This window comes from Macaca mulatta, chromosome 11 (assembly GCF_049350105.2).
Source record: "Macaca mulatta isolate MMU2019108-1 chromosome 11, T2T-MMU8v2.0, whole genome shotgun sequence".
NCBI classification, from domain to species: domain Eukaryota; kingdom Metazoa; phylum Chordata; class Mammalia; order Primates; family Cercopithecidae; genus Macaca; species Macaca mulatta.
In genome coordinates, this window is record NC_133416.1 from 105704759 (window position 1) to 105715056 (window position 10298).

The following is a 10298-nucleotide window of genomic DNA, read 5'->3' on the forward strand; positions in this document are numbered from 1 at the left end:
TTAATGTTACTCCTGTCCTCCCCAACTCCCATCTCTACCCTATTCCATATCAGCTTTACACCATTTCGTGCAAAGGCCTTGAATCTACAGTGGTATCTCTGAACCTTATTTTTATAGTTCTTAGCATGGCTCCAGGTGCCTAAAAACACTTAAAAATTTAATTTAAATGATGTTATTTCTGCTCCTTTTTCTGTTCTTCAGTTCCTCCCCTTATTTCCTTCTTTTTTATTTTTTTCAGTTCAGTTTCAATACAGACTGCAAAAATTGCCAATGCTGACTATATTTTAAATCATCATGGCAGGGTATTGGGAAACGTTTTCAACTAGCCATAATCAGGCCTCGGATAAACCTCATGGGCTACCATACCGCCACTGTGCAAAGCTACCATTATTTCTTATACTTCTCTATCCCCTTTTCCTGCAGGAAATTCAGACCTGTAAGTAACAATAATTGTAATAAACTACATTTCTAGACCCCTTTGCAGCTTATAAAATGCTTTTGACCAAAGGAAAAAAAAACTGAGAGGCAAGTACTATTACTCTCCTGTTTACAGATTAGCAAACTGAGGCTTAGAGAAGCCATGTGCCTGATTCAAAATCACAAGACTAGTAATGAATGAGAACCAATGCTCTGAGTCTCTGCTGTGCTCTAAAACAACTTTCCTCAGATACTCCAACCTGGATGTCAATGCATCCCCATGCTTCACATACCAAGGGCCATGGATCAGGACTCTTGACCAGATGTTGCTATTGAGACAAGCAGCTGTCATTTGTAATATCCTGCGCTGTCCCCCAGGGTTCATGGCTCAATTTCACTTAAATCCAGCCATGGCTCTTGCCAGACCAATGAGAAACTCCCATTTGAGGTGGAACCACTGAAATCTGATTCAGAGCTCTCTGCTAGTTCTTCCTCTGACTGTCGATTCAGCTTAAGCCCTGGCAGCTGGAGTTAGTCGGGGCTGAATAACCCTAACTTCCCTTGACTTGCCATCTCCTTCCCCACTGCCCCAAGAAGGAATGACAAATGGACTCACACTTGTCGCCCTTTGGAATCCTTTACGTGTCATAGCCTAAGCAGAATTACAAATAAGGCTTTGGTATTTAATTCAGACCAGTACCAAAATATTTCCGTGTCTGGAGTTCATCCATGAAGAAAGCATTTATAGTATCCAGATGGTGGGGGCGTGGGCCTGCAGGCGGCCCAGGAATGCAAGTCAACAGCCTTGAGTCCTACTAGAAGAGGGGTGTGGACACAGGGCACCTTTCCAGGGTAACCCAAGCAGGTGGAGTTTGTGGTAAGGCAGAAAAAGGCTAGGACTTGGGGCCAGCAGAGCCAGGTTTAAATAACAGTTCCTGTGTTGACAGGGTAAGTCGCCGCATGCTAAGCGTTCAGTCTCTCCTAAGCTCTCCAGCAACGCCTGTCCCACCCTTCTCTTTAGGGTGGTCTCAAGGTAATGGACATAAAAGCCCTTTAGAACCTGGAAATCGCCAGACAAGCGTAGGCTGTTAATATTACAGTGCAACGTCTAAAGTCTGTAATACATTTTTCAGGCAGATTCACTATGCATTCCAATTCTCTTTGGTCTTTGTTTTTCTTCCAGTTCCCTTAATCTGTCTTCCTGCACAAGCTCAAAGTTGCCGAAGAATAGGTCTGCATTTGTTTCATATTTCACACACTTATTCAAGAAATATTCCAACCCAAAAAGATAGTCTGAGGAAGCTTAAGTGATCGAAAGGAGAAGAAAAACACGTGGCTCAAAATATGATTTTTGGTTTTTGTTTCTCTAGTCTAGAGAGAAATTTTAGATTTTGATTTGGAGGAGAAAAAACAGAAAAGTAAGAGAAATTGAGGCCAGGCATGGTGGCTGATGCATGCAATCCCAGCACTTTGGAGGTGTAAGGAACACGGCTGTGCTGCAGCCAAGCAGGCATATGGCAGCAGGTATAGACCGAGGAAAACAGCCTAGCAGACTCAGCGGGATTGGGGCGCACGCACACGCTCCCGTGTCTCATATAATCATACCCATGTAGATACAACATAGAGAAGCTCCCCGCCTGGCTCTCAGCCCCTATTGTCTGTGTAGGCATAAATGTAACACTGACCCTGTGAGGGGCTGCTGAGTAAAACCATGTCTCCTCTACCTGCTGTCTCTCCAGTGTTCTTCCAGCTCCCTGCCCCACGTCCACTCACTCCCTTCAGCCCTCAGCTGCGGCTGGAACCTGACCCTGAGCATGAAAATTGGCAAAGTCGGCAGGATGAGGTGAGAGGATCTTCAGCTCTTGGGGCTCCCGGCTTGGCTATGTGGCCACAGCGTGGGCTGTGATGTCCGGTGGCAGAGGTGCTGCTTGCATGGGCCCTAGTGGAAATGTGGGAGGCAGTGGACGGGTCTCCCGCGAGTGTGGAGAAGGCACTGAAGCAGTTGGAAACTCACAACACCGTGAAGGAATGCACCTTCGCTGGCAGAGTCGGATGGGTGTTTCTGACTGCACTAGGCAGAGTACATGCTCAGTCCCACAGGTGAGGGACCTCCTGGCGCAAGCCACGTGCCTGGGGGCCCAAGTGCACAGCTTGGAGCAGGACCTGGGGGTGGGGGACCTGCAGGCATAAGCAGGGTGCTTGGAGGCCCAGATAACAGCCTGGAACAGGAGTTAGCAATGGCTGTTAGTGCGATCTTCAGCCAGTCCTCCCAGTCAGACACTTCCGTTGGGTCTGATGCTAAGGAGGAGGGGGCTATTCCGCTGCGGGCTCGCCCTGTGATCCGTCAGAAGGTAGAACATGAGGAGCCGATGGGACCCCAGGGGAGAGCCCAGGGCTCCCTCCTCCCCAACAGTGGTGAAACACACCTCTTATAGTGCTTATACCCCCACTGAGTTGCAGGAGTTGGGTAAACAGTGTCGGAGGTGCCCAGGGGAGCCCCTGCCAGCCTGGCTACTCCGTCTTTGGGATGAGGGTCTGACAGCATTTCTTGCTCTGCCTCCAGGAAGGAGAAGCCGGCCTCTATTGCAACTCACTCTTCCCTTCATCAGCGGCTGCAACTGTGCCAACGGTTGGCACACAGGCAAGGTGTGGACATTAATAGAGTGGCTGATGGCAGCCATACGGACTGTTTGGAATGATGCCAGAGAGATACCAAAAATTGTGAGTAAATGGCAATCATCTGATTTGATGCAGGTACTCTGGGAGATGGGCAGGTGGCAGGCTATGTTTGATCTGAATATCCAGGGGCCAGATGATAAATGTTTTACCTCCCACACGAGGGATCTTGTGCTGGGCTCAGTACCCCCGAGTGCTTTTGGCTAGAGTGCTTTTGGCTAGAGTGCTTTTAGCACCCCCACATATGGGGCGCCGCATACATGAAGTGACTACTGACTGAGGTAGTAGACACAACACAGCGGAGCTCCCCACCTGGCTCTCAGCTACTATTGTTTGTGTAGGATATAAATGTAACACTGACCCTGTGAGGGGCTGCTGAATTGGCTTGTAGGCCATCGGCCCATTTGGTGCCAAGCGATGTGGCAAGACCTCTGGGAAATACGTCATCAGAAAGATTTAACTATCATGTGTCAGGTCATGTGCCTTTGGCCACCCCCTGTAATGATGAGGCAGATGCCTTAGCCAAGGTCCGATGGTTAGAGTCGGCACCTACACAAGATGTAGCTTTGTGGCTACACAGGAAACTGGGACAAGCAGGGAGTGAACTGATGCAACAGGTCAGTAGGCACTGGGGCCTGTCTTTGCCTTTGCAGGACATTTTGGAGGCCTGACAGAAGTGCCCGGTGTGTGCCCAGGCATACCCCAGACGGAGACAGCTTCCCAGTGTAACACAGCAAGTGATGGTAGGACGGATGCCCTTTAGCAGATGGCAAATAGATTACACTGGGCCACTGCCAAAATCACAGGGCTACACATATGCACTGACAGCTGTAGACACAGCCTCTGGCTTGTTGTTCGCCTACTCTTGCAAGATGGCCGACCAGCAACATACCATTCAAACCCTGCAACATTTACGTGCTCTATAAGGCCATCCCCTGGCCATTGAAAGTGATAGGGGAACACATTTCACTGGACAGCAGGTAAAACAGTGGGCACTACAGATAGACATACGATAGGGGTTTCATATTCCTTATAACCCACAAGCTGCTGGCATGATTGAGCAATATAGTGGACTCTTGAAGAACGGGTTACGGTTGCATGTTACTCCCCCATCTTTGTGGGGCTGGAGTTCCAGGTTGGACCTGGTGCTTCAAATTTTGAATGAGTGGCCATGGAAAGGTGGCCCAGCCCTGGTGGAGGCACTGTTATACTGGACCGCTACCCCCATCCAGCTACAGATACACATCTAGGATGACCTCCTCCACAGACCCATAAACTCCCATCCAGTGCTGCATCCAGCTTCTGTGAAGAATTGGACATAGCTAGAGACTTGGGTCCCACAGAAATGTATGGGATGAAACACAGTGGGCTTTGGATGGGGGCATCGCAAACCTCATGGTGAGCCTTCCCTCTGGCTGACTCGCAGTGTCCATGATGGATCGGGCTGGCTAATGGGAGAACACAGGTGGCCATTAGCCAGCACCAAGGTAAAGTCACTGTAGGATGGTTGTCTGCTGAGGTTTGTGCAAATATAACATGTGTCACCACACCAAGGGTGTGGAGGAGCAAGCAATCTTACCAAGGCTGGGCCCCCATAGACTTCATGCGCCCTGGGAGTTTATGGGTCTGTGGGGACACAGGATGGCCATATCTACCAGCCAATTGGACTGGACGTTGTACCTGGGGGTGGCCTTATGTGCCTGCCATTGTGCTTCCCACATTGCCTAGTCACCCACATAATTTGGAGGCACTGCATTTCCGCTTTTTCTGAGTGCGGGGCGCCCCCTGGTGGTTTTATCCCTTAGCAATCCCTATCCCTGGAGCAGGTGTCATTACCGTGATAAAGCAGATTACAGCCTTTGCAGAGCACACAGCTGGGGCCCTGAATTACCCCAAGTTCTCTCCTTTTGTTAACTAATGAAGTTGACAAGGTCAGGAAGGTGGTGCTGCAAAACAGGATGGCCTTAGACATAGCCTTAGACATGCAAGGACATAGGTGGCCCCTGTGCCTTGTAGGGACACAATGTTGTACATTTATCCCTGAAAACCACCCGAATGTAATGGCAGCTTTGCAAGGGGTGTCATAGGAGATTAAGGCAATTGAGCACTTTACTGACGACCCCCTGCAGAGATGGTGGGCGTCTTTTGGGCTCTGGCCTACATTGGGCTCTCATAATCATAAGTAGCACAGCAGGATATTCCTGGTAGGTTGTTGCTCTCTGTATGGTTGCTGTGGCCTATGGGTCCAGGATGCTGCCGTATGTGCACACGTCTCCACCAAGAGGATCCCCTCGGCCTAGGGGATGGAGTGTAAGGAACATGGCTGTGCTGCAGCCAAGCAGGCATAGGGCAGCCAGCATAGGCCAAGGTAAATAACCTAAATGACTCAGAGGGGTTAGGGTACACGCGCACACTCCCATGTCTCATACAGTCATAGCCATGTAGACACAACATAGAGAAGCTCCCCACCTGGCTCTTGGCCACTATTATCTGTGTAGGTATAAATGTAACAGTGACCCTGTGAGGTGCTGCTGAATAAAGCCATGTCTCATCTACCTGCTATCTCTCGAGTGTTGTTCCACTTCCCTGCCCCACATCCACCCGCACCCCTCAGCCCTCAGCTGGGGTTGGAACCTGGCCCTGAGCATGACAGAGAGGCTAAGGCAGGATTACTTTAACCAAGGAGATGGAGACCAGCCTGTGCAACATAGTGAGACCCCGCCTTTGCAAATAATAAAAAAAATTAGCCAGGCATGGTGGCACATACCTGTGGTCCCAGCTATTCAAGAGGCTGAGGTAGAAGAATTGCTTGAGTCCAGGAGGCCAAGGCTGCAGTGAGCCATGGTCGTGCCATTGCACTGCAGCCTGGGCAACAGAGTGAGACCCTGTCTCAAAAAGAAACAGACAAATTGAGAATTAAAAAGGAAAATTACATCTCACATTTAGGAACGATTGAAAAGAGGTTACATTTATAAAGTTAATTGACAGAGTCAAGTAGGAGTTGTGAATTTGCAGCACGAAGAGATAAAATTGTTAAGGCAATAGTCCAAGTACTTATGTATCTTTGTTAAGCAAAGATACATTTACTTATCACTACTCAAGTCATAATTACACAACTCAAGTACATTATCATCTCTAGGGCTTGGGTCCAGGGAAAAAGAGATTCTTAGAAAACAGGACTCACCTCTGCTTCACCACATCTTAACATTATTTTACCCACATAGGGCTTAATATGTGTTCTGGAAACTGACCATATTCTTTACAAGTAATCCACAAAAGACTGAGACAAGGAAGGTTCAGAAATATCTTTCTGAATATTGCCCTTCCAATATGGCCCTGCTTCGGTTCATATAGCTCCATGTTATACGCTTCCAGCAGAATTGTTTTAAGACCTTCCACTGCAACAAGGGAATTTATAGACAAGCCTGTCTGTCAACAGGTGATGGGCTGGACATGGACTAGCCATATAGTATGAAACCCTTCTGCAACACTAACCACCTCACATATATGGAATTTGGATTTTGCAGTTAAATCTTGGACTCATTCCAGAAGATTTAGTTCAGGAAATACCACAGGTTCTCACCGCCATGCAGCAGCTTCACTTTCAAGGCCAGACGGGGTTTAGTGTCAGGAATGCAGACACTGGGAGTCAGAAACTTTCCAGATGGCCACCAGATGGCCTCACTGTTCAGAACCACATTATACTGCATGTTTAAGTTACAGTTTTAGTCCTTGAAGCCAGATGATAGGCCCAGAGGTTTTAAAGGTTGCCACGAAAATCATAATCATCAAGTGACAGATTTTTTCATTATTCACTAGATTTTTAACCTAGTTTACCAATAACAATGCCGGTGTCTAATATCTAGACTCTCCAGGGGAAATAAATAGAATATTAGACATTTTTTACTGTAATCTTAAAGTCAAAATATTTTCTGTACAACGTTATGTACTTTTGTTGAGTTTCCCTGGAATCTTGATGACATTATTGACCATAATGATAAATCTACTATTTAATGAGTATATATTTTTAAAAAGTGATATGCTGAAGGCCCTTTAAACATATTATAAATTGCTTCTGCAAAAGGTTGCAATTAGTTTTAGACTAACAGACAAAATGAGAATATCCATCACCTGTACTTCATCATCATTCAGTATATCATTTTTTTTTTGAGATGGAGTCTCACTGTGTCGCCGAGGCTGGAGGGCAGTGGCACGATCCCAACTCACTGCAACCTCTGCCTCCTGGGTTCAAGCGATTCTCCTGCCTCAGCCTCCCAAGTAGCTGAGATTACAGGCACCTGCCAACACACCCAGCTAAGTTTTCTATTTTCAGTAGAGACAGAGTTTCACCATGTTGACCAGGCTGGTCTCGACCTCCTGACCTCAGGTGATCTTCCCGCCTCGGCCTCCCAAAATGCTGGGATTACAAGCGTGAGCCACCGCGCCTGGCCCAGCATATCATTTTTTAAATATTTCTTTTGTGTACAATATTCCCTAGGGTTTGGGTGAAATCTCATATCACGTGCTATGAGCTAGGGAATCAGCTTAATTGGAAAAAGAAGAAATTTTCAAGGCCAGGTTCAGCTCGACAAAAGCCCCCCGCAGCGGGTCCTGTAACCTATAGAGGCATATCAAGGATGTTGGCTGGCTCTTCCTTCTTCTATAAGCATGCAAGGACGGCCTTATCAGTAGACCAAGAGGTGTGGTTTAGGGTTGCCTGCTATTTACAAGAGTTATTTAGAATGTCAGACACTCGGCACCTAGGGACTCTGGAGCCTGTAGGATGTTTCAGCCCATTGCCAACACACCGTCAGCAGGGAATGAAAGCACCAGTTACATGAGAAGCCGAGCTTGGGCACTGCCCCTCCAACCGAAAGAAGGGCAAGACCCTGAGTCTTAATTACCCTTTGGCCAGGCCACCCAGATAAGCTCACTGGGTTATGTGGGACAATTATACTCCCTGCATAAAATGTAGCCATTTGATTAAGCAAAAAGCACAAATAATCATTTTTACTTGCATTTCTTTGATTACTAACTTATATGTGCTTTTTTACATTTTTATCGGCCAGTTGTATTCTTTCAGTGATCGATTTATGCACTTTGCCCACTTTTCTTTGGGGATATTCATATTTTACTCTTCAATTTGTAAAATAATTAATATATAGTAAGCCTTTTAATCCAATAAGATCATCATGTAGTTTTTCTTATTAGATCAATTGATAACATGTTTTGCATTAATATAGAGGATATTGTGGATTATTTCCTCAGTATCCACACTCGCCCCTTCTCTGTAGTATCCTAACGCTTGTTTGGGGATCCAAGTGGTACCAGAAAAGCTGACTAGACCCCCAACTCCAGGTGGGGCATAAACCTTGACCAACCAAGTCATGGCCCTCACCAACATGGTTGGTACAAGGCTAGGCATGTGACCCAAATCATTCTAATCAGGGGAAATCTCAAAATTCTTGCTATAAACGCTGACACAAAGAGACAATCCCTACTTCTTGCTAAATAAAAAATTGATGCACACAACCTCAGAAGCCACCGGCAGCCAACCTGGGGACTCAGTTTAGGATGAAAATCATAGGAAGGAAAACAGAGCAGAGAATAAATAGTTTTTGGCATAATATTATTGATCTACCAGGGGCTCACCTGAGGAGCCCCTACTTCTGGATATTTTAGTTCCATAAACCCAAGAAGATATACTGAGCAGGACACACTGGAATAGCCATCCTGGTTGGACATGGGTGACATCATTCTTTTTTTATTTTAAGTTCTGGGATACATGTGCAGGATGTGCAGGTTAGATACACAGGTAAACGTCTGCCATGGTGGTTTGCTGCACCTATCAACCCATCCCCTAGGTATTAATCCCGGCATGCATTAGCTATTTTTCCTGATGCCCTCCTCTCACCCCTCACCCGCCCCCCACAGGCCCCAGTGTCCATGTATTCTCATTGTTCAGCTCCCACTTATAAGTGAGAACATGCAGTATTTGGTTTTCTATTCCTGCATTAGTTTCTGAGGATAATGGCTTCCAGCTTCACCCATGTCCCTGCAAAGGACATAATCTCGTTCCTTTTTATGGTTGCATAGTATTCCATGGTGTACATGTACCACATTTTCTTTATCCAGTCTATTATTGATGGGCATTTGGGCTGATTCCATGTCTTTGCTATTGTGAATAGTGCTGCAATGAACATACATGTGCATGTATCTTTATAACAGAATGATTTATATTCACATCATTCTTATTACTCAGATGCCTACTCTAATTGGTTAATACCTATGCTGTAGTGGTTGTTAAATATTTTTAATATCATCCTTATATGTGCCAGGAATTATCTTTATTATTAAGTTAGTTTGAGTAAGGTTTGGCTTTTAGTTTTTGTTGTGTTTTTTCTTTTTCATCTACAGCATATTCAGCAATACCTCTAAGACACCGATTTTTTCAAAGTCTAATAGAAGCTTTCATTAGGCTGGGGCTGGTGGCTCACACTTGTAATCCCAGCACTTTGGGAGGCTGAAGTGAGAGAATTGCTTGAAGCCAGGAATTCAAGACAAACCTGGGCAACATAATAAGACCCCATCTCTACAAAAAAATTTTAAAATTATCCAGGCGTGGTAGTGTGCACCTGTAGTCCTAGCTACTTCAGAGGCTGAAGGAGGAGAATCACTTGAACCCAAGAGTTGTAGGTTACAGAGGGCTATGATTGTGCCACTGCACTACAGCCTGGGCAACAGAGTGAGACCTTGCCTCAAAAAATAAAAATAGTAACAATAGCGGCCGGGCGCGGTGGCTCACACCTGTAATCCTAGCACTTTGGGAGGCCGAGGTGGGCGGATCACGAGGTCAGGAGTTCAAGAACAGCCTGGCCAATATGGTGAAACCCCATCTCTACTAAAAATACAAAAACTAGCTGGGCGAGGTGGCGCATGCCTGTAATCCCAGCTACCCAGGAGGCTGAGGCAGAAGAATCGCTTGAACCCGGGAGGTGGAGGCTGCAGTGAGCCGAGATCATGCCACTGCACTCCAGCCTGGGTGACCGAGTGAGACTCCATCTCAAAAAAAGAATAGTAATAATAACAATAGCTAACATTTTTACTGGGTAATTACCATGTGTCTAGACACTATTCTAAGTTTTACAGATGTTAACACCCCTAAAACTATTACCATCCCCATTTTAGAGATAAGAAAATTAAAG

At 46.3% G+C, this 10298-nt stretch overlaps 1 non-coding gene across 1 annotated transcript; it reads right to left on the reverse strand.

Moving 5' to 3' along the window:
- Positions 1 to 240: 240 nt before the first annotated feature.
- LOC114671246 (U4 spliceosomal RNA) lies at positions 241 to 383 on the reverse strand. Its single transcript, XR_003721121.2, has one exon. It is a non-coding gene; the product is annotated as a U4 spliceosomal RNA (small nuclear RNA).
- Positions 384 to 10298: the final 9915 nt, after the last annotated feature.